This window comes from Balaenoptera physalus (assembly GCF_965194825.1).
Source record: "Balaenoptera physalus genome assembly, chromosome: 11".
In the NCBI taxonomy this organism is placed as follows: domain Eukaryota; kingdom Metazoa; phylum Chordata; class Mammalia; order Artiodactyla; family Balaenopteridae; genus Balaenoptera; species Balaenoptera physalus.
In genome coordinates, this window is record NC_138896.1 from 7,073,936 (window position 1) to 7,098,307 (window position 24,372).

Genomic DNA, 24,372 nt, shown 5'->3' on the forward strand with positions numbered 1-24,372 from the left:
TTCTCCGAGGATCAAAAGCACATGGCATCACGTGGCTCCTTGCCAACTATGCAGCCACTGCTGGGCATCAACCCTCACCTGTAGGGGAAGAAAAATCCCTGTTAGGGAGGAGCTTACTATCAGTGACAGCTGTTCCCACAGGGATGAACGTACATGTGTGTGAGTATTTAGTCATCAAAAACCGGTATAGTAGAAAAACGGTGATAATTTTAGATAGTAGCTAAATATCAAGTTTAATGAGAATATTGAACAGTCGTTGAATGACATTAGGCATGGGGATTCAAGGTTCATGTTTCTATATGCTAATTGCATTCGTTATTTTATATTTCTAATGACATATATCCACACTAGTAAAATTACTTAGATATTTTTGATAATTTTTAGATACATTTGTTAAGGATCAGTAAATTAGCATTTGTATTATTTTTCTTCTACGTTGAGGAAACAAGTAATTTGGTTGTTGGGAGTATCTAACTACAAAATGAGGAGGTAATATAAAGGAATCTTCATACAGATATGCTGAGCTCACTTTAGGATCTGTGATCCTCTCCCCAAACACCACCAGCCTCTCTCCCAGAGGACTTTCTCTTTTTGGACTAAACTGTTCATACGCAAGTTTGTACAAGGGGGTCCAACTAATAATGAGAGTGGAAAAAAAAAAAAGCTGAAATTGTAGATTGATTATTTCTCGACTATCTTGACAAGAAATGACTTCTAAAGGGTTCCTTCTATTGCTTCCTTCATTGATCAGAGCGCTCTTACTTAAGGCAAGAAAAATTAAAAGTCCTCTCATTACCTCAGAGACAGTGTGACAAAGAAGAAAGTACATTTTCTGTGAAATTGAAAGACCTAGCCCATATGCCAACTCTTTCCTACCTGTGGGATTTCACTTGATTTGAGCAATCTGCTCTAAAAAAATGGCCGATAGCACTAGCTTGGACTTGTATGGCATTTTATGGTTTCCAAACATTTTCTCATGTAATCTCAAATATCACTTTTCTGATGAGGAAACAAAATATAGGAAAAACTAAAGGACTCTTCAACATCTAAAATAGTGGCAGATGACGGACTAGATGTGGAACACAGGCCGTTGAGATCTTCGCCCGGAATCTTTTCACTAGATACGTCTCCTTCTCTCACCTTCAGGAAGACAACAGTAGAGGACACAGCCTTTAAAATCTCTCTTTAGACCCTAAATCCTATGATGAAGGCATAAAAGGAGAATAGGTTCCTGAAAACTTGTGGAAGAGAAAAATTGTTCAACTTTTTATACATTTTTCAAAGATAATTGGGAGCAGGCAATTGGAAGAATTATGTGAGAACAAAAATGATGGACTCACAATTGACTTAGAAGCTGAAAAGAGCTTAATAACTGATCCAAAACCATAACTATGACTAAGGGAGCCTGAATAGGTGCTTCCCCTGCTTTTCATCATTGTCACCTTGTATTAGTCAATGACATCAATATGCATCTACCTTCCAGGAGAAAGATACCCATATCTTCAATGTTTTCTTCCCCTTTACCTCTTATTCTATTCAGTCAGTTGTCATGTTTTGATTCGTATACTTATCTCTCTGTCTCTGGAGTCCTGATGGTAATTCCAGGGCCAGTTGTTAAGTATCTCTGGTCTGAAGAACTGAAGTAACCTCCACAATGCATCGCCTGCCTTTAGTCTATTACCAGTCACCTTCCAGCAAGTATAGGTCAAAGCATATCGTGATGGCTTTCACATTACCCAGGGCAGTGGTTTCCAAATTTGAGCGTGCCTCAGAATCAAAAGGAGAGCGTATTAAAGCAGATTGCTGGTCCCCACTCCCAGAGTTTTTGATTTAGGAGTCCTTGATGGGGTCTAAGAATTTGCATTTCTAACAAGTCTCAGGTGATGCCAAAGGGACTGGGTCCAAGACCACACTTGGAGAGCCATTCACCTAGAAAAATATATCCTAATCCCTAGCCCTATTTTACATTTCAAGCTATACCTGTCACTAAGTCAATTCATACTCAAAATAATTGAGTCTAAAGGGATACTTTCCATTTGTGTGACATGCCACACAATTTAACATTATAACATCTACTGTTTAGATAGCTCTGGTGTCAGGTGCCTGGGTTTAAACTCTGCCTTGAGACTCTAAGAGAAGTTTGAACTGGAGTGGTTTACCCAGTATTTTGCCTCTGAATTTTCTCAGCTGTACAAAAGAGAAAATTGTATGTTCCCACCTAAAAAAGGCCTGAGCTCTTGATCCCTTGTAAACATTCAATTAATGTTTGCTACTGCTATCATTTATTGAGTTGCCTTTTAGAAGCCAAGTTTTGGGCCATTCTCCTTTAGGTATGTTATTTCTAATTCTTACCATAATTCTGTAATGTAGCTATTTTTATCCCCATTTTAACATATGAAGGAGCTAAAGTTCATAGTGTTTAAATTTGTATCTGATTACTCTATTAGTTCAAAGCTGTGTCTTTTTCCTTAGTCATGTTGACCCCTTCATATCATCTTTGATCATGTCATTTCCCCCACTTCTCCATTTCTCAGAGTTCTGTCCAGTCAAGGCCAATCAAGAAGACTTCCAGAATTTGATCATCCTCTGGATAGACTTTGGTGGCATTTCCATCAGAGAACTGTTCTCATTCTGCCTTGGTGTTTATTCAGCCTAAAAAGCATATAAGAAACTTTCTGGTAGCCACTGTTCTTGGAAACACTTCTACGTCCCACAGTGCGGGGGAAAATGAAATGAAAATTTGAAAATGCAACTCTAACAAAAATCTAAATTAAAATCAAACTTTACATGGCCTCTCCATTCACCATTTTGATTCTGATAATCTGAGATGAAATTTATATTGCAATAAGAAAATAGCTGAATCTGCTAAATCATTTAACTTGGACACATCTAGTTGAATTTAGTCAGTTCAAATTCAGCCATTGTGTCAGTGATGGTTTGCATTCCCCCCTCCTCAATTGAAGTGCATGGCTGGCTAAGGTGAAATGAAATTGAAATTAACCCCAGCAACAGCGATCTCCCTTTCTATTCTTGACACCCAAAGTTAGTACTTAAGTAAAAGTAAAATTTATTGTCTCTAATTGTTCGGATATATTTGTTAAAAGAGTTTCTTGGTCTGATTACTATACTAAGGATTGCCTCAGGTCTCTTTCTTACTTTTTTGTAAAAAATCTTCTAAACTGATCATCATTTCCTTTGCTTTTAAGTGGCAGTAGATATGTCATTTCTTCACATTAGCTGTTTTAAGATACATGCTTTTAAAACCAAATTTTGGTGGGTTTTATTTTAAAATTATTTTATCTAAAGAAGTAGGTCAGAGTTCACTTCTGTCATAATCTTTTGCTTTTTAAAAAATCTATATGCCTCTGATCTTTTACCTTAAAAGTCTAATTTGAGTTTTTGAGAAAACTCAAATGTCTTTATCGCGGGATTTATTTCTGATTTCTAAGATGTATAACGTGAACATTATATAGAATTTTACCTTTTTAAAAAAAAGTTTTCTCATACTTTTCACTGACTAAATTCCGAGTTAACATTTTCTACATCCTTAATAGTAAGGAGCTCCCACAGTAAAGTCAATGAATAACACACATAGAACTTTTACATCCTGAAAAGAGTAATATATAGTATCTTGTATTCCAATTAGGTGGAACAAATATGCTACAATTTGTAATTATTATAGCTATTACCATTATTTTTAATGAATCCATTCTTGAATTAAGGTTTTCCTTGGCTTATTCACAGTATTGTAAAGACTGTTATAAAAAATGAGCAAGGCTTTCAGCCATTTATAATAAAAGCTGAATGACTAAACAGACCTACATTTTTTTTATTTGCATTAATGAGTTCATCCCCAAATATATATGCAATAATATATAAAATTAAGTTATAAATGTAGGGATGTGCTCCAAGTCACCATGAAAATCTGCATGCAAATGCATAATAATCACAAATCTACAATATTACAATATTAAAAAATACCCACAATTAAATTATCATGTGGAAATAATCATAATGTTATTGGAAACTCAATTATTGTGGCAACCCTTGTCGGGGAATTAGCAGAATATGGCAAAGGCAAGTCAGACCTGAATTCATCAAATATATATTATCACAATATTACATGTTCACTTCGATTCCATGCAAAGACAAACATCCTCTCTCACTAGTATCTGCTCAATGCATTTGTATTATTCATGAACAACTCTGTGATCTATTATACATACAAAACTGATTGTATGCTTCTTGCCGCAGGCTATGATGCAGACACACAGAATTAATTTTATTATACACACATGCATGATAATTGTGAAGGATTCGGTCAAATACCAAACTCTGCTCCTGTGCCCCATTATTGCACTTTCCAAAAAAAAAGGTCTAAGGTCAGCAGCAATTTCTCTTCCTGACAATGAAACTCCTTGTCGTTTAGAGTAGAAAGTCCTGGGTACTAATGAGCCCCGAACTGTGAAGAATAGTCCGCGTGCTCTTCTCTACCAAAGCAAAGAAATAAGTGCATTTGGTTGAACCCTAAAAACTTTGGTCAAGCAACATCACTGTTACGACTGTTTGGGAATTTCTGCTTGTGGCTACTCTGTATCTGGCCAGCTCCCCTGCAGGGACCACTGGGTGAGGTCCTCGAACACTGACCAGGGCTAAAGCAGGATTCAGAGGTGGCAACAACCAGCAATGTTAACACGGCTACTTCCTTCCTCAGCGAGTGTCCTTCCTGGTTTCACCACTTCCTCCCTGTACTCCTTATAAACGGTTGTTTCCTTTCCTCACTTGCAAATTCCCTGAAGGCCTTGTTTTCTTTGATTTTTCATCTTTCTGTCCCCTGCGCCTTGCAGAGGGCTAAGGATATAGTAGAAAATAAATGCTTTTTCATAAGTATAAGATATTCCAGTACTGCTGTCTATCATAATCTTATTTTCTGGATTGTTCTATATTGTACTGTCCAATAGAAATATAACACAAGCCAAATACAATTTTAAACTTTATGGTGCCTATATATTTTTTTAATGTAAAAAGAAATAGTGAAAATTATTTTAATAATATTTTATTTAGCTCTATATATCCAGATTATTGTCCTTTCAACACATACTCAATATGAAAAATTATGAATGAGATAATTTACTTTTTTGTGTAAAGCCTTCCGAATTTGATGTGCATTTTATACTGCCAAGGATTTCCCAGTTAGGACTAGCCACATTTAACTGCTTGGCATACACACATGGCCAGCGGCTGCTGTGTTGGACTAAGCAGGTCTATATGCTGGTAAATTCACTAAAATGAATTAGTTAAATCAGTTTAGGTGTGTGTATTCCAGATGCACTGATTATCAACTGCTTTCACTTTTCAATTGATTTTCTATATGCCATGTGGGTATGGCCTCAGATTCAGAGAACATTTCTTTTCTAGTTAGAGCAAATAAAAATAACTTAAAAAATAACCAAATAATTTTTGGAAAACGCTCTCTGTTGTTTTTGTCATAGACAACTCTTCTAGAGTTAACAGATGGGAATGTCAGCCTTACACACAATCCTCCATTTGTATTGTTTGAGTAAAATATGTATATGGAAGAAAGTGCGATATCAGAGAAAGTGAGCATCATTTAGAGTCAGAAAAATCTAGGACAAAATCACGTGTCTGCCCATTGAGGCATAATTCTGAGCCGTGGCTCCAAATCTATAAAGTGACGTAACAGTATAGCTCTTGGGTGGATTGTGAAAAGTCAGTGAGATATAATGTGCTTGGGAGGGTGTCTAGCATATAATATTAGGCACTCAATAAATGTTAACTATTTTTATTTTTATCATTGCTTTTATGATTATTTAAAGACACCTAAACTGTCACCCACCTCTTTCAGTGGAAGTTTTTATAAAAAATAAGGATGGCAATACCAGTCCTTTTGGATCCCAGCCGGAAAGCTGATCATGGCAAATCGGGTAAACCTACGTGGAAGACCCACAAAGCGCCACGTGCAGACTGTCACTTAAGTGCTTTTTTATGCTGATAATCTTTCCCTCTCTAGGTACAAACTAGCCAATACAAATTTTTTAAGGGATGTGTTTCAGGATCTTCACTGAGTCAGGCCATCATAAAGAAAGATCTGTTGGAGGCTAATTAATAAAAAGGCTTCCACTTTATGGCAGATCTGTTGGCAACTGAGAGATGATTTGTGCAAAAACATAGGAGAGCCCCCTTGAGACGTACATACTTTATTTTCTTGTTTTTAAGTCATGGAATACATTGGAACATTCCCTTTTTTTTTTAGAAGCACAGTTGCAGTATATGTAAGATGGACACTGTTAAGCCCTCTGTACATTTCTAATGCAGCAACAGTGGATAAGTTTTCTGCTTCTTCACCTAGGACCACATGAGGAGACTAGACAAGTATTGACTGAATGAAGAGATCCAGTTTTCGGAAGCAGATGACCCTGGGAGACATTTTTGGCCATTTTAATAGGGAAGTTCACATCCCAAGGGCTAAGTCTTACAATAATGTTCGCTGAACTTAGACACCTTTAATTCTTTTTTTCAGCTCCTTTGGAGTCTGAATCTGTCCTCCCCTCCCTCCTTAAACTTTTGGCTCTTCTACATGCCTGAGGAAACGTGCATTTGAAAAACAAATGTGCAGGGGGAGGGGGTGGGGATGGGCCATAGTGGCCAGTGTTACAATCTGTGTAAAATCATGGATTTAAGTGGTGTATAGTCAAAGCTATTTTTTTCCTGTGTTTTTATAAGCGTTAGCTTCAATGGGCTTAATCATGGCTCCTTGTACAGCATCTATAGCAACACATTCTAAAACACCACTGATATAATGAGGCTTTTCTCAACAAGTAGCAACAAGATGACGGCAAAGGTGAAGCTCAAGGAGGAGGTTTTAGGAGCTCTTTCCTGGAACTTATTAGCTCCGTAACTTTCTTGTGGTTTTTTTGTCATTTATTTATTTATTTATTTTTGGCTGCGTTGGGTCTTCATTGCTATGCGCAGGCTTTCTCTAGTTGTGGTGAGCGGGGGCTACTCTTCGTTGCAGTGCACGGGCTTCTCATTGTGGTGGCTTCTCTTGTTGCGGAGCACTGGCTCTAGAGCGCAGGCTCAGTAGTTGTGGCTCGTGGGCTCTAGAGCGCAGGCTCAGTAGTTGTGGCTCGTGGGCTCTAGAGCGCAGGCTCAGTAGTTGTGGCTCGTGGGCTCTAGAGCGCAGGCTCAGTAGTTGTGGCTCGTGGGCTCTAGAGCGCAGGCTCAGTAGTTGTGGCTCATGGGCTTAGTTGCTCCACGGCATGTGAGATCTTCCCAGACCAGGGCTCGAACCCGTGTCCCTTGCATTGGCAGGAGGATTCTTAACCACTGCACCACGAGGGAAGTCCCCGCTCCATAACTTTCTGACAAGCTTGTTTGTGGCTCCTCTAACTTTATGCAAACTTTGAATATATTTTTTTAAAACCCCCTCAAATTAATTTTTTTCAGTTCTTTCACTGAAAGAAAATAGTAGTAGTAGTGGAATTTAGAAGCTTCCGTAACTTCTCCTGTGCCGGGTACACCATTTCTAGGGTATTTCTTTATATATATATAGAGAGAGAGAGAGAGAGAGAGAGTGTATGTCTTATTTTCTTTTTTTAATTTTTATTTTATATTGGAGTATAGTTGATCAACAATGTTGTGTTAGTTTTAGGTGTAAAGCAAAGTGATTCAGTTATACATATACATGTATCTATTCTTTTCAAATTCTTTTCTCATTTAGGTTATTACAGAGTATTGAGCAGAGCTCCCTGTGCTATACAGTAGGTCTTTGGTGGTTATTTATTTTAAATACAGCAGTGTGTACATGTCAATCCCAAACTCTTTCTAACCTCTTTTACTCTACGAGCACGCTCATTTCAAGTTAGCCTTGGATAACCTAAGGCTTCTTAACAGCTCCAGACACTTCGATGTTCTGGGAGAGGACACGCCTCAAGGTGCAAGACATGGATTCCTGTCAGAGAGGTGAGGCAGCTAATGGCACATTTGCATCTGTTGAATGGTGCTTGTAAACCCTGTGTCTAGAACGTGGCTGCATTTTGACGAATGTGCTGTACTACTACGAGAAAAACTTGTTTGAGTTGACTTCCTATGCTTCCTGGTTTTACTACATGAAATTGTCACGCCATGAGGCTTTCTGTCCTCCTTTTTATTCAGTCTTCTTCCTAACAGTCTCTTCCACATACAGTCAGCTAGTAGTAACAGAAAAGAAAATTAAAATACACTTTCATTGTTGGCCAGAGTGTTTTCTTTTCTCTTCGAAGTCTATCTAGCCCAGCGCTGTCTGTAAGAAATATAATGTGAGTCACAAATGTGAACCACCTCTGTAATCTGAAATTTTCTAGTAGCTATATTAAAAAAGAAAGAAGAAACAGAAGTTAATTATAATAATGTATTTTATTTAACCAAACATATCTGAAACATAATCTGTTATTATTGCAACGTGTGCCCAGTATGAAACAAATATTAGTGAGATATTTTACTTTTTTTTTTTTTTTACTAAGTCTTTGCAATCCTGAGTGTATTTTATACCTGCAGCACATCTCACTTTGGACTAGTCACTTTTCAGGTTTTCATGAACATGTTTGGCTGCCCCATGGCTACCATGTTTGACAAGCAACTCTGACCTAACTCTCAACTGCAGAATACTGCTACCAATAAATGAAACAAAAGCTTTCTTTTCACGAAGCCCCACTGCTGAATGCTGACTGACGTTTGAACAAAGAAAATGTCCTTCTATTTAAAAGCATCGGAACTATTACTTTCCTAATAACGTGCAACCCTTGGGTCACTTCAAGCCATTTCTCATGATTTGCATTAGGTGTTCTTTGAGACACAACATTAGTCCAGTAATAATGAAAATGATATACTGTACTATTAACATTCTCAAATCTTTAAAGCAAAGTGATCTATGCCTGCAGCACTGTCCAGGCTGGCTAATTAAACAGCATACAGTTGTAAATGGCTGTTGTAGTCAGTTCCCTATTTAAAAATACAGCTCTGGGAAGTGCAGTTTATAGTGACAGGGGCGCTACCAGGATTGATCAGCTTTACACAGAGACCGATGAGGCACACAGAGGAATTTTTCCTTGAGAGACTGGTATCTTGTTTTGTTGTCAGTATGAGGCCTTGGCCACAAATGGGCCTCCTGTTGGATGCAGGCGGTGGGCCAGGGTAAGCCAGACACCCGTGGGCCTGAGGCTGCAGGATGGCAGTGCTGCGGGCATGGAATCAGGCCTCTTGTTCTTTCACATGTGAGTCAGCAGTCCAGGGCGACGGACCAGCTGTCCAAAAGGAGCACACAGGCTCCACTCCACCCCGTAGCCTCTAATCTGCCGTGATTCCTTCCCGAGCCAAGGGATTTATTTGGGTGTGTAAACTACAAAAAGACTTGTCTCCACTCTCTCTCCCTCTCTTCCTTTCTGCTGGAATTAGAACTAAATTATTTGCTTCTCCTTTCCTTTCCCTATTTGTCCCACCACTAATAATCCAAGTCAGTCACTTCTCAGATTTTTTACACTCACCTTTCCTTGCTTTGTAGGGCAAGCGGTATTTGAATGCCTTCAATTCTTTGAAATGGAGCTAAAAATGCAGAGGCAGCTACATTAACAGAGAAGGAGAGGCAACCTTTTTTTGCACATTTCACTTCCTTTTAAAGACCTCACAGAGAAGACCTCAGATAAACTTTATTAGCCTTACGAAAACCCTGGAAGTGAACTTAGTGACACTGCCTTCTCCATTTCCAAGTACCATTCACCCTGTAATGATCTTTACATCATCAAATATTATTTTCCCTACATCAGGTGTGTGTAAAATGGTCTGGCCACAGTCACGGTGCCTGGCACAGAGTTAGTGCACAATGAATGAATGAGTGAAGGGATGAGTGAGTGAGTGAATGAGTTACTGTCAACTCAGACTTTCTGGTAATCTCTCCTGAGTCTTCAACTCGAATTTTGATATTTTTAATATTGTATCAAAAAGTGTAAGGAAACTTATAGACTGTAGGAACTAGGTTATCCCACGTTACTGCTTTTGCTCTTCCTCTAGATTCTTGAGATTAGAGGCCAAGTGAAAATATGTTTCCCTGGATTGAGTATGAAGTAAAATTAGGAATAAAATACCAGAAAAAGGATTGGATCTATGGCCCGAGGTTGAAACCATTGAAGAGGCAATGTAGCTGTTCATATATGATAATAATTCCTCTAGGTATCTGGGTATCCAGAAATGCTATTTTTAAACATACATCTGGCTAAGTAGAGGGTTTGAGTTATCCCCTTTGCTTTACAATGCATATAACTCACATTTACCTAAAGTTTCTATTTACTCTGAATAGTGCTATAGAATAATGTATACTACACTCTGCAGTATGACTCAGCCAGCAACTGCTAAACCTTGGGTGTGTTCTAACACACAGCTAGCTAATACCTCAGCTTGCCCGAAGGAAGAGTGAGCTGGTCACCAAACAGAAGCCCTGCAGTAATTAGATGAATAATACAGGCTCAAACTCCAACTGTATTTTATAAATACATTCTGGATGATCCTTTCTGAGCAGAGTGGAACTAACTGCAATAGTTCAAACTGTTACAACTGTCAGGGTGGCCACATTTATATCCTGGAGGATGTGGTCAAATCTAGAAATGACACTGATTGTAAGATAGCCTCCTACAATAGGCCTTCCCTGCCAGCTACTTTGCATAGTTTAGCAAAGGAGAATCGTGAGATTTCCACTAGGGATTCAGTCAGTCTGATGCAGATGGAGATTGCTGTGTAACATATGACTTAAGATGGCAGTAAATAGCAGAGGAGAGGGAAGATTGAGAAATAATATTTAGGGACTAGGGTGATGAAGCACTGAGTGTTCCATTACCTATTAGGATCTTCTCTAGGATATCCTGTTTAGAGTTAAGTCAATTCTGAAGGGCATATAAAACCATCGTTTGTGTAATAATGTCAAAAATAGATACAAAACAGGTTTAAAACAATGCCCAAATATTCAGGAGACGAGCACATAGCCTCTACTTTTGGCGTTAGACAAGCTATTTTCATGAAAATCATTTAGCCCAGTAACTAAATAAAGAGTTCATTTTTCAAATGAACTAATTATGACATTACATCGACATAGGAAATCCAAAATAAAGCAGAATGCTTGCATCACAGTGCTCTAGTCTATTAAGATACTTCTTGTTTGGAGCTATATTTTAAAACTATGTAAGAAATTTAATCCTATTCTAAGTATCACTTTCCCTAACTTGTAAGTAATATCATTTAGTGGGATTGGTTCTAAACGTTTACTCACCTTTTTGTGCAGTTCGTTTTTATACAAGACATAAGTAAAATTAGCATCCATACAATTGGGTGTCTGAAGGGAAATGCTGAACTGCAATTTCCTTGGAGATCAGATGAAACAAAATAAAAATATATGTATACTGTGATTAGTACAATTAGTCATATGCACAATCACAGGAGTAAGAAATTTTATTTTACAATTATCCAGTTATCTCCATTTCTGATAATATTCATTGTTCTATCATATCAGCTCTTGCCCCACTCCACCCTCTTTTAAATATCATCAAGTATACCATATTCAGATCATGCTGACTTTTCTCAGTAAAAGTTCTTGTAGAGATGATTGTTTTCTCCTTTGTGAGAATGTGAACCTCTAAACATTGACTAAACTCACTTGGGCATATATTTCAAACCACGACTAAATGTAGTGATATATTTTAAGTAAACAGAAGTTCAGAATAATCTCAATATCCCGTAGCCCTTACCATCAGTCTCAGTAAAAACAGATCAATGGAAAACAATATAGCAGAACAGCAAACATAAATACTGAAACCTTATTTGTAGATGATTGCTATAAATGTTAACACCTACCATATATAGAGAGGTATACTGAAAATAACTTGATTTTATGATAAGTACACTACTTCCTGGAAGAAAGGTAAACTGAGTGTTATAAATACATTATTCAATTGAAATCAACACAACAAAGCTACTTCCTAAGTGTCTCATACTTCCAAGTTTACACTGAAAAGGAAAATGTCCTTTTGAGTAATTGAACTAAAAATCGAATGGACTTGATAGATGCTTGATAGTAACCAAATGACATCAAATCATCTTGTTGATTCAATACAGATTTCAGTTAACTAAATATTTTATGTATGTGAGAGAAAAAGAATCGAAACATGAAGTGAATGGATTGGATGTTTTGGAAAAATACAGATCAGAACATTATCGTGATTAGCTATAACATTTTGGCTCTAACATAAGACATGGACTGCATCAAAGCCATAGGCATATTGCCATAGAAACAGAAGTCCCACTATTATTTCACAAAATTTCCGCATTAGTACCCCATTATTTTTCTGCGTGCATTAAATCCCTTTTATCTTCATGTGACACATCCACAATTATGCCAAGAATATGAGTCATATCCTTAAATACCACATATTCATGAAAGAATCTTCAGAAAGCAAGAAATTTAACAGACTATTGGGGGAAATTTTTAACTTGACATTGAGTAATTTTTCTATCAGAAGTATTTGTTTCCTCTCCTTGGACTTCTGAGATTCTTTCTCAGAGACTTGCATGGAAAATGTCGAGAATTTGTAGCTGAGTAAATCAACAAAAGACAAGATAGATGAATCATCTACTCAGCCTCAAGATGGTGGCCTGTGTGATGTTTCAGTCTTGGAGACTGCCGACATGATATACTTATACATTGCAAAATGATTATCACCGCAGGCTTAGTTAACAACCTCTATCACCTTGTAAAACTACTGACTTTCTTTCAATATGTAAGAAATACATAGTCTTCAGAACAGAATGCCATGATAAGTACTCAACAGAAAACAAGTAAATCCACATATAGACATATTGTAGCAAAACTGCAGAATGTGTGGGAAAGAAAACCAACTAATACCCTAAAGCATTCAAGAAGAAATACATTACCTATAGTAGGAGGACGATTAGAATCAGCATCACTCTTCTCAACAACCAGAGACACCGGAAATTAAGCAATCATATCTTAAAAATGTTCATAAAAACACCAAAAAAATAACCTCTTAATTTAGAAAGCTATTCAGGATGAACTATCATACAAACATAAGAGCAAACTTTGTTTCCTCTTCCACAGCATTTTCCTTCCTGAAAAAGTCAATCCTAAAGCCATCTAGATGGGGCTGAGCAACACCAGGCGAGATGTGGGAGATGGAGAACGTGGGTGGGTGGCACAGGGTGTCAGTCAGAGCAGAGTGACGAGAGAGTGGACAGGGGGCAGGGGAGGGTGTGGTGGGCGAATCGGGAATAAGGAACCAGGACCCTAGCAGAGTGAGACGACTCCAGCAGAGTAAGGAGGGTGCCCACATGGAGAGGGGAGCTATCCTGGTTGTCAATGAGAAGTGTGCTGAGGAGGGCATCTGCACTGACCATGCGAGGTGGTTGTATTCAGGGGAATTGACCAAATAAGTAAACGTATTAATTCTAATGGAAGCCATGTTTCTCACTATTAGAAAAGAGTTATAAACATGGAAAAAAGGAAGGCAAGGATGAACTTCATGGTTTTGGCTTAGAATGGAATCTATACTCCTGATTTTCTAGGTAGACTGATAGATAACTATTTTTATATTTCTGTCAGCTAGGGTTTGATCAGAGAAACAGAAACACTAGGAATGACATAGAATAAGGAATTGATTGTGGGGATTTAACCTTACGCAGTCATGGGATTGGGTTATGCAATTTACATACGGCCATTGCTTCTACTTCTGATGCTGGGCCAGAAGTCGGCAGAACAGGCAACAGGAAGGAAACATGGTTGTGAAATGGGGAAGGCAAGGCAAAATTGGAACCCGGGAGGTTGAACCCATGTCTGCCTCTCACTGCCTCCAGTATTGATGCTGAAGTGATCTGTAGGAGAAGCTGACGGCCCTCATCACAAAGATAAAGATGCACCTGACAGTTCCAGCAGGAGGCGCTGTGGATTCTGATGCTGCCTCATGCCAACCGGATGAGAAGGCAGATTTTCAAGAATGTTCTGACACTATGCCGACCTTCCGATCGTAAACGTGGCTGCTATTTCCCTTCTGCATTTCAGATCGCATTCAAATTTATCCTGGGGCTAATCCTACCTCAGAACCATACAGAGAAAGGAATTCTGGGAATCAAAGTTTGAACTTAGATAAGGTGGAACAGTACAAAGTCATCACAATCACAGAAGGAAAAGAGCCACGTTTTATAGAGAAGCCTGGAAGATAGCACTTTAACCAAGGGACCATCCTGAACGTCACCAGTCATGAAATAAATTGAGATTGTGTGCCCCCTGATAGGATGCAATGAGAACCCAGTATCTGTCCTGAAACATTCCTGTCAAGGATTGTAACCTGAATCTATTGATGAGAAAACATCAGACAAATCCAAATTAAGGGACATTCTTCAAAATAACTGGCCTAATAAGGTTAAAAATTGTCAAGGACATAAACGTCAAAGAAAGAGTCAGGAACTGTTCCTGATTGAAGGAGACAAAAGATATGACCACTAAATGTAACTCAGGATTTTGAACTGGATTTTTTGCTACAGAGGACATTCTGTAACAATTAGGAACATTTGAATGAGGTCTGAGGTGCAGCGTGGTAATATTTCAATGTTAATTTTCTGATTTTGATGATTGTGTTGTGATTACGTACGAAAATGTCTGTTTATGAAAATATACACTAAAGTGTTGTGACATCAGCTTGGCAACATACTTTCAAGTGAGTCAGGAAAAAGTCCTTGATGCTCTACTTTTGCAACTTTTTGATAAATTTAAGATTAATTTCAAATTAAATTAATAAAAGGGGTGAAATCAAAGTACTAATAAAAATAGTAAACATTTATTCTATGTTTGCCATATACCACACACTGTCTTAAGCCCTTTATGTGTATTACCTTATTTAATTTTCACAACCCTTTTAACCTAGAAACAAATGTTATTACACTTTTATACTGACACACAAATGTTAATTTCACAATGTCATATTGCTAATAAGTACATAGTCAAGTCTGAACCCAGTTTGTCATCAGAGTTCAAGCATTTATTCCTTACACAATACTCATATCTTTCATGTAAAATGACTGAGAGGGATTACACAATGATATCCTCAATGAAGAATGTATTTTAGTGAGAAGAAATAAAGTGAACATAAGTGTGGGATAAAAGAAACAATAGTGGACATAGAAACTGATAGAATGAATTGATAAATACAATGAGCTGTGTACTCTGAAGAAAAAGTGTTTAAAGAAAAACTCTTAAATAACATGATTGTTTGAGATTTCAAGGATTTTCAATGTATGATTGAAGAGTACTAAGTTCCTTCTGATGTCAAGAAGGAAATATTTTAAAATATTGAAAATCCAAATGTTTTGTGGAAAAATTAATGGTTAAGCGTGAATATTAAAATCTAGATGAACCCTTAAAATAAAGGAAATATAGTCTATACCTTTGGGAATGGCAAATGGACAAAAAATACTTAAAATTTATCAATGTAAAAAAAGGGCAGAGAATGAGAAAAAAGAAAAGAGGATGTTAATGAAAAAACTAATATAAAATGATAAAATTAAGGCAAAATATATTTATCATTCAATAAATTTAAATGGGTTAAACTCATTCACTTAAAAACAAATATCTTATAATGGATTTTAAGAATCTAGCTCGCTATGCTATTTACAAGAGATATACCTACATAATCAACCTACATAAATCTTGAAAACAAAGGGATGAAAAGAGGAAAAACCAGATAAATTCCAACAAAATTATTACAAAACAGTCTAATTCTAAGAAAGAGTTTTGAGAGTCATAGAAAAACTAGACAGCTATTAAAAGAGCAATCTACCGGAGGTTATAGTAGTCATAATCTAGTAAGCACATAAAAACATGCCTTTAAAATGTGAAGCAAAACTGACAAAATGACTTAATTCTAAATCATAGTGAGAAATTTTAACACACATCTCTCAGAAATTATAGTTCAAGTAGATTTTTAAAATGTAGTGAAATAATTTGAACATTATAAATATATTTAATCAGATTTGTGATATATATTATATGTATATGTATATATCAAGCAAGTATAAGATATTTCTGCCATTTCCGTTGTGTTTCTGTGGTCTCTTTATGTGTGTTTCTGTGTATAGCTATATTTATATCTGTATCTATAGCTATAGAAATTTCCTATGACAGAAGTATAATTATAAATTAATATGAAAAGGATGGCTGATGCACTTAATGGGCTTGCGAATGCTTTTTAGCTCTAGAAAAAAAAAAAATTGAACTATATTTTTACCTAACACCATGCACGAAAAGTGTGGGTTTTTATCTTAAATTTTTAAAAAGCTTTATCAGTATATTACATAAACGTGTATATGTACACAGACATCCATACATATAAATAAGGAAGGTAGAATATTAACAATAAAAAAACCTGGGGAAAATATGCACAGGTGTTCTTTGTACGCTTCTTAGAACTTTTGAGTTTGAGATGATTTCCAAATGAAAGTACTTTAAAAGACAATACGGGGGACTAAAGAGTAGCCACAGACTGGGGAAGAAAAACAATATAGGAAACCAAGAAAGGACTATTACCTAGAAAATGTAAAGAAGTCTAATAAGTCACTAAGAGAAAGGAAAAAAGCCCACTATAAAATTGAGCAAAGCATATGAACAGGCAATTCAAACAATAGGAGAATGGAATGGTCAATCAGAGTGTGAAAAGGTAGTCAATCTAACTAATCATAAGGGTATTAAAAGAAGAAACCTTTTATCTTTATCCCAGTGATAAAAGTTGCATGGTTAAAAAGAGAACACCAAGAGTAGGAAAGGAAGACAGTCATGCAGTCCTAGTGGAAGAATAAATTGGTATAACTATTATACATTGGGAAGCAATCTATTACTCGCATGTGCAGAAGGAGGCAACTCATTATTGCCAGCAGGATGCCTCAGACGTTGTAAAATGAGGGGAATGCCCTTTTGCAAAACTGAAATGCCAGCTCTCTGGGCTGACCCTCTGGAGCAAGTTTTGGATGCTGGCTGTTTTCTGCACCCTTCTGTAGCAACCCTTCGGGACAGCATAGATGCTTTGCACAGCTGGCCCAGTCACTGGATCCACACATCAAATAGATGTACATCAGATAACCAGATGCAAGCCAGTGACTCAGCAAGCCACTTGGTTGTTTCCAAATACACAGACATTTGTTTGCTGGGCTAAAGTTTTACATCAGACTATTTCAACACTTGTGGTGGCAGAATATCAGAACCACTCTTGCTGTGACATTTGGCCAGAGTGATGAAAGGTGGGATTTTAATGTGGATGCTTGATTAAAATAATAAGTTTCATCGTTGCCATTTTGTTTTGATATTTTAAGCACAAGTGGAAAACAGCAGAGGGTATTGTTTCTTTGGAAGTAGCACTCATGACTCAGTATTTTAAATGCTCTCTGACGCCTTGAAATTTCCCTTTGGTGACAATTTCATTCTCTGTAACAAGCAAGCATTCTTGTTGCGACAGCCCACAGACAGAAACTTCCCCTCATGGAAAAAATGTTTGATGTTGAATATTGTCATTCTCATGCATGTTCCTTTCATTCACACTAGTCTGAGTTTGCTTTCAAATATGCCTTCTTGGGGGCAATTTTATTAAAATGAACTTATAGGAAGTATTATGTCATTATTTGCTACTCACTTGAGTCAAACCATTTGTTTCAGTTGCAGATTTTATTCATTGCCAACAAGGTAACCTTTCTTGACCCTGGTGCTGGATATAATAATAATCAGTATTTATTGAACATTTATTTTGTGCCAGGGATTGTTCTAACAGCTTTCTGTGAATTACCTCATTTATTCTTGCCAGGAACTCTATGAGGCAGATTCTATTATTATCCAATTTTACAGGTGAGGAAACAGTTGCAAAGGAAGTTTAAATCATTTGTTCCAGATCACTCAGTTAGCAAGTGAGGGATCCAAGATTTAAACCTAGTCCGACTTTAGAAAATACATGTCTAGCAGCTATGTTATTCTGCCTCTTGTAAAAATCAATCATATTTCATACCATCAATATAAAAAAGTAGGCAGATTTTCAACCTAGCATCATAGTATGTAATAATTTTAATTAAGTGTACCATTTTCACAGTTACAGTTTAGCACAATTATTGAACCCTTTGCTTCCCTTTAACCTCTCTCGAGTTCAGTCTGAAAATAAAATTGTACTGGAGATTAACACTAAAATGTCAGACTCATGGGTCTAGACAATAACTAAGTTGTAGAGGTTTCAGAATGTAGGGAAGCAGAGTCGTGATCTTTCCCACCAGGAAAGGGGCAGAGGTTCATTCAGGTGGATAGGCATTTGCATCACAGAAGCAGGTAGGTAGCCCGGAACCAGGCATGGATAGTGGGATTCTGGCATAATAGAAAATACTGAGTTTCAGTGACTCTGACCCCTTTGTCAGTCCTTGCTTGCTACACGAGTTCCTTTAATACTGGGGTCTTGTTTTTCCTCCCAGTTCTTACAGGGCTGGTATAGAATTTCTCAAGGGTTTTCAATTTTTCTTTACCTTACTTACATTACTTCATCTTATCCTCATAGTTTTGAATGGTAAGAAGCAAAGATGGTTTTCAGTTTTTTGAGGAGCATGCGGACTTTCAGAGTGTTTCGAATGATAAGAGATCTTACCATTAAGCAAAGTCAGAGCTAAGAAGATAACACCGTACCCAGGTCTGTGGACTGTATCTAAAAAGCCCTTTTTGATCATTACATCTTTAAAGGAAAAGAACACAAAACCTCCCTTGGACCACTGCCACTCTCACTTCTGGACCTTGGTCTGTCCTTCTGCCTCAGACTCTACCTTCCATCCATTATTTTTGAGAATCACCGTACCCAATAAGGTGACCCCACTGTGTCCCTAGCAGTCAGGTTACAGACCTTTCCTATATCCACAGCCCTACAGAATCTCATGCCTACCACCGTTATAGCGTTTATCACAGTGCATTTTAATTTGTTATTCTTTTTTACACATCTTCATCCTGAACTTAAGGTCATTGAGGGCACAGATATTGATGAAAATGATTACTTTTTTAATTATTACTTTTATCCCCAGTGCATAGTAGAGTTCCTGGCAAATATTTAGTGAAGTTGCTCACTAAATATTTGTGGAAAAAATCTGTAATTTTCAGTTTGAAAATCACTCTTACAATACATTTATTAGACCTTCAGCATATCGTGATAAAGCGCTATCATCTCCTTCCTGGCAGTGGCATACCAGGGGGACTGTTCACAGCAGAATGTACTTGGGTATCTTTGGCAAGATTGGTCCCAGTGTCTGAGTAACAGCTGGATTGCTGAGATGGGAGAACTGAAACAGATGATTTCAGTACAAGTAGGTTAAAACAATCCTCTTCAGATAGTGTATAAAGTGCAATGTTGTGTGTTGTATTGTGGATAATTTGCAATTTGTTTAAGAATTCAAGAAAATTTATTCTGTGCAGAGAAGAGTTTAAGTTATTACTATGATGTCTCTATGCTTTTTCACAAAAAGTTGACAGCTTAGCATTCAAATAAAGTAATTGAAATACCTCATAAATAAAATGAAGTGTGCAGAAATCATATTCTCTTGCCTAATAAAAGGTATTATTAAAAATAATGAATATTACTTTTTTTAAAGGAGGAAATAATGTAGATCAAGAGCTCAACACAACAGTAGACACATGCAAATAATAGTCAATTCTCTGGTTTAATTAAAAGTTAACATATACTTTTGAATTGCAAATTAATTATATTTATGTAGTGGTTATAAATAAAAATCACCTAAATTAAAAAATAATTATTTTAAATACGTGACAGTTAAGTATTAAAAATGAACACTTTAATAGAAAACATTTTGTTATATTTTATAACTGTGATTGTAGGTAAAACCCCCTGCCTCCCCCCCCATAAAAGTTTGTTTTTAAAGGTGTCTTAAAGGAAATCAAGACTTTAAAAAGTTTTGGTTTGGACAGAGAACGGTATGTACAGTGTGTGTATGCACTCTTTGTTATAATGTCTAACTACTCGGTGTACGTGGGTGTGTGTGTGTGAAACTCTGTGTGTGTGTGTATGTGTGGGTGAAAGCCACCCACACATGTGGGTGAATATGTGTGTTGATATTACTGTTTCTGTGTTGAGAATTTCCCACCAGGACAGACACATAGCAAAAGGCAATTGGGAATGGTAGGAAGTGTTTATTCAAAACCTAACTCAGCCATTCATTAACTTGTGCCCATTATAAATTATTCAACCTCTCTGAACCTCAGTTTCTGTATATGTGAAACGGGAAAAGATGAGGCTTCATAGCAGCACATATACAACACCTGATACAATGCGTGGCATGTAGTACAGATACAATAAACGATAGGTATGATTATTATCACTGTTACTCTCGGTATTACTCAGTTACATTTGGATAAGTCATTGGTAAGACTTGGAGAGAAAAGACCTAAATATTAGGGTTAGACTAAATATACTCCAGTGTACTTCCACTCCCGAGGTCTATGACCCTTCACACCGCCTGTATCATGGTCACCAATCACACTTATTTATTGGAATGGTTCTATTGGGCTTTATTTTTACAAATTCCTTTCCAACATTTGAGACCCTTTGGTCTTAGAGCCACCCTATGGCACTGATGTCACTCTGTCCATCTTGCAGATTAGGAGGCTGAAGCCTGGGGCGTTCAAGAGATTAACCTGTGACCCCTTGGCCAGTGCTGGACCAGAGATCAAATGCAGGGTTCATTCTATGAAGCTCTACCCTTCCTGACTTTCTCTGTTTGGCCTCTAAGCCAGCCACAAGCCAAGCACTATGCTGGACAGACAGAATTTACCATCCAAAGCAGTACACAGTGGTGGGCGAAAAGTGGTGCTGTTAGTAATTATGCTGCGACAAGAGGAGCAAATCAGGCCAAGCAGGATATAGCGTCACACTGGTCAGAATATAAAAATAATGTGTGCTTTCAAAATCTTTTTCCCTTAGAAAAATAGCTTGGGAATTAGAATACAATTAAAACAAACAAAATCCCTCAAAGTAGCATAGAAAGAGGTAAATGATAAGAGCTATAGCTATAAGAGGGAAATACATTCCTTAGGCAAAGATAAATGCCTCGTTCATTTCTGATTCCAGCACTTAGCATAGTGCCTAGAATAGAGCAGAAGCTCCATAAGTGTTTATTAAATTGACTTGGATTTCTTTGAGTTGAGGTATTTGGTAAATGAGGGAGGAGGAGATAAAGTTCACACAAAGGCTTTTCACTTGGCCCATGGTAGTAATAAATTTGTGATTATTACCTGCCCTTTTCTAAATGGGCAAACTCGAAATATCATTGTGCATTAAGGTTATAAAGCAGAGGGCATACGAAGCCATGACTAATTGCATTGTGGGGGACGATTTGGGGCAAAAGGCAGAGATAAGAATATTTATTTCCTGTTCGAACAAGAATATCTTTGTTGTAAAGATTAATAAATAATTGGCTGTTTTCATTAATATCGGTCAAATATAATTGAAATGATGGGTTGAGTTCAATGAAACTAAAAGGGCCCAATACCGTATTCTTGGATAGGCACAGCTGCATGTTTTGTAAATGCTATTGAATGTAATGTTTCCCTTTTCATATATGACTCATACCTGATGCCACTGCTAAGTAGATACATTACAGTGGGCTCAGTAATACAATACAGTCCTGTATTTCCTGTGAGTGCACCTTGAATTTATTTTGAGGTGGGAGTTGCCACATTTCATGCCTCTGAACCAATTAAAAGTGATGTCATGTGTAGAATGTGCGGGCGTGTCAGGTTGGTGGATAAAGAAACCTAGGTGTTGCACAATAGTTTCATCCTTGGCTAGACACACACCCTTCCATTTATTGGGCTTCAGGGGTTGGGTCTGAGAATATTTAGAGAAAGATCCGTGAGGTAGAAAGATTGTTCACTGAGGAGCTAATCCTAGCCTCCAAGGCTTGTAGCAACTACTTCTCATTAAACCTTCCCAGACTCCACTGCTTCGTTTGCCGTCTGCAATTCTTTTCCTCAGGTGAAGAGCTTTGGGCATCGGAGAGGAATCAAGAATGTTGACTTCTAGATCTGTCTGTGCCACTGACAAAATCTAAGTCTGTGGTCAGTTCTCAGAGCTTTCTGGGCTGCAGTTCCTCATCTTCAAAATCAGTGCTTCACATAGAGTATGCCTAAGGTTCTTCGTGTCTCTAATGACGTTTCCTGGTCCACCTTCTGCAAATATTTCTGATCTTTCCATGGTGAAAATGAAGGTGTAAACGCAGGTGTGTGAGAACTCTCATCCTCACAGCTAGTGGAAAGAGAATTCACTACAACTGAAAATCTTTCAAAACAAAGGCTGCTTTGGAGTTTCTACCTCTCCTCCCAAACGTTATTGTGAAATTTCCCCCCAGTTCTCTTCTGATTTCTTTTCTTTTCTTTTTTTTTTTTTTTTTGATGTGGACCATTTTTAAAATCTTTATTGAATTTGTTACAATATTGCTTCTGTTTTATGTTTTGGTTTTTTGGCCACGAGGGATGTGGGATCTTAGCTCCCCGACCAGGGATCGAACCTGTAGCCCCTGCCTTAGAAGGCGAAGTCTTAACCACTGGACCGCCAGGGATTTCAATCAACCTCAATTGTCCTGAAAATCAAGACACTGGCAGCCTTCAAAAGTCTAAAGCATTGGAGAATTGTTAAGTAAAAAGTCAACTATATTAACTGCAATTATATGTGACTTTACTTAAGAAAGTGCTTTAGTTCATCTGCTAGAAAGATTTCACATTCGCATTCAAATTTATTTAGAAATTGCTACATAGTTACACAGTGACCCAAAAGATTCCAAAGGCTAAGGTGGAAAGTTTTCTCAATTGCACCCTCCAGTAGGAGTGAGAATTGTCACATTTTCCTAACTAGACTGTGCATTGAACCATGGCTGGAAGATCAGACTTGTGAGTGTAAACATGGAGCTTGGAGGGGCGAGGGCAGTCAGAACAGGATGTTCTAACAGAACCCAAACACAGGCAGACATGGGACGACCCATTCACTGAGGGTGAGAGGGGAAGTCCTCAAACACCATGACATTTCATAGGAAAGGGCACCCAACCATGCGTTGGCCATGGCTAATAGACTTCCTATTAATGATTAATCAGGAGGACTCCGTGGAGAACACAGCCTCAGTGATTTCTCAAATCCCAGAATGAAGCATTTGCCAGGTGACTTGAAGGTCTGTTAATGATCACTGAAGGTAAAACCTGCTGGTTGACAGTTTCCTACTTTTTTCTGAGAAATTATTAAGCTCCTCTGGGATAACTGTACAGAGCTTTTGATAAAAAATATTAAAATTCTATTTAGATGTATAATGTTTTAATGCAAATTTTTAACCATAAAAAACCAAACGCTCCATTCAGTTAAATTAATAGAATTACAAAAAGATGTAATGATAGCAATTAAGTCTTGAAAATGCAAATTTTATAGTCAAGGACAATTACCTCATTTATAGTATATTGGAGTGGTGCCAGATGAAGGTAATTTAGATCCCCCCAGCTCACAGTTACATCATGATGGATATCTTCATTTCATTAGTACAACAAAGATGGGTGAGAAGTTAGATAATACGTAAAAAAAATAACTAAAGAGAATTTGACCTTTATAGTATAACTAGAACCAGAATTCCTTCACTAATTTATCAAGTATTTAATGAGTACCAATTATCTAAAATATTAGTGATATATTTTTTTCTACCTTGGGTTTTAAAAATCTCTTTATTTTCAGCATCCCCAAAACACTGGTTTCTAGAGAGATCAAATTTCTTCAAAACCAGGACAGATTTTTGGTGCTTGATGTGCATCTCAATGATGCACTGTGCAGATGACCTGATTTCATGTTGATTAGAGTGATACCAAGGCTCCCTGTAAAAGAACAATGGATTTTTCACTAATTATCTTCTCTTTTATTCAAACATGCTTAAGGTGATTTTTGGTGTCTTCAAATCATACAGCTGTGAAATTGTACTACCTAAATAATTATTTTTGACATTTTTAATACTTTACCGTGTATTTTCTAATGTTCTTTATTTTAATATTATTGTGTTGGCTGCAGTTCATTTGTACAACACTCAGAACACATTATCCTTTCCACATTACAGGAAGATAAGTAACTTTAACAAAGAGAGAGAGAGAGATTGATTTAATAATAGGTTTTTCAAACACCTATGTTTATATTTTCTTAATGCAGTTTTCCTGCTTATATTCATAAAAAAAAAAAAACTATATAGCCCATGATCTCCTTTTTTTCCCTCTAGAGGGCA

The 24,372-nt window shown here is 37.2% G+C and overlaps 1 long non-coding RNA gene across 1 annotated transcript; it reads right to left on the reverse strand.

The window, feature by feature from the left end:
• Positions 1–71: 71 nt before the first annotated feature.
• Positions 72–19,966, reverse strand: LOC309637996. Its single transcript, XR_014250933.1, has 2 exons — positions 18,845–19,966; positions 72–18,767 (listed from the first exon to the last, which is right to left on the reverse strand). It is a non-coding gene; the product is annotated as an uncharacterized lncRNA (long non-coding RNA).
• Positions 19,967–24,372: the final 4,406 nt, after the last annotated feature.